This window comes from Perkinsus marinus (assembly GCF_000006405.1).
Source record: "Perkinsus marinus ATCC 50983 genomic scaffold scf_1104296962868, whole genome shotgun sequence".
Classification (NCBI taxonomy): domain Eukaryota; phylum Perkinsozoa; order Perkinsida; family Perkinsidae; genus Perkinsus; species Perkinsus marinus.
In genome coordinates this window covers 1-1,150 of record NW_003205282.1, presented here as the reverse complement: position 1 = coordinate 1,150, position 1,150 = coordinate 1, and the positions used below count along the sequence as shown (strand labels likewise).

The 1,150-nt window shown below is 50.3% G+C and overlaps 2 non-coding genes across 2 annotated transcripts; both read left to right on the top strand.

Annotated features, from left to right (window-relative positions):
* Positions 1–373: 373 nt before the first annotated feature.
* Positions 374–447, top strand: Pmar_PMAR017875. Its single transcript has one exon. It is a non-coding gene; the product is annotated as a tRNA-Arg (tRNA).
* Positions 448–809: 362 nt separating this feature from the next.
* On the top strand, positions 810–883 carry Pmar_PMAR017874. The gene has a single exon. It is a non-coding gene; the product is annotated as a tRNA-Arg (tRNA).
* Positions 884–1,150: the final 267 nt, after the last annotated feature.

The window sequence follows — 1,150 nt, the reverse complement described above, 5'->3', positions numbered from 1 at the left end:
GGTCGGCCAACGAGCTGTCTCAGCCGAGTGATTCAACCCGGGAGAGGGGGGGGGGCGGGGAGAAGATAAACGAGCCCGCGACGCAACTGCGGAGGGGAAGGTATACATATGCAACGAGCCACTCACAACAGGCCTGGAGTACAGGCTATGGAAAGCCTCCTAGATGTTCCTCACGATCGTAACTATGCAGTACTGTAACGGTCTACTTCGCTCGCCGACGACACAAGTTACCGCACTCTCGATTTTTTTTGTGTGGTTGTTTCGCACCGGTGACTCTGGTCTTGTAACTAAACTTGATTACTTCGTAACCATCACCTAAACCATTTCGGAAGAGTATTCAACTTTAATATCCATCAAAGTTACTAGCTTCATCGCCCGATTAGTTCAGCTGGATAGAATGTCTGCCTACGGAGCAGATGGTCGTAGGTTCAGATCCTGCATCGGGTATACATTAATCTCACTTCCTCTTCATCCATCCTACGTCAACGAAATCGGGCATCCGATGTGAAGCTCCACCTAGTTTGCACAAGACGCTGAAGTCAAGCACATGAGATAGTGGTGCGCACCAACGGCTGTACCTGAGCAATCCGGATTCCGCTCACGCATCCTGAATCGGCCACTCGATGTGAAGCTCCACCTAGTTTGCACAAGACGCTGAAGACAAGCACATGAGATAGTGGTGCGCACCAACGGCTGTACCTGAGCAATCCGAATTCCGCTCACGTATCCTGACGGATTGACCAATTACCGCCTAAACCATTTCGGAAGAGTATTCAACTTTAATATCAATCAAAGTGACTAGCTTCATCGCCCGATTAGTTCAGCTGGATAGAATGTCTGCCTACGGAGCAGATGGTCGTAGGTTCGAATCCTGCATCGGGTATACATTAACCTCACTTCCTCTTCATCCATCCTACGTCAATGAAATCGGGCATCCGATGTGAAGCTCCACCTAGTTTGCACAAGACGCTGAAGTCAAGCACATGAGATAGTGGTGCGCACCAACGGCTGTACCTGAGCAATCCGGATTCCGCTCACGCATCCTGAATCGGCCACTCGATGTGAAGCTCCACCTAGTTTGCACAAGACGCTGAAGACAAGCACATGAGATAGTGGTGCGCACCAACGGCTGTACCTGAGCAATCCGAAT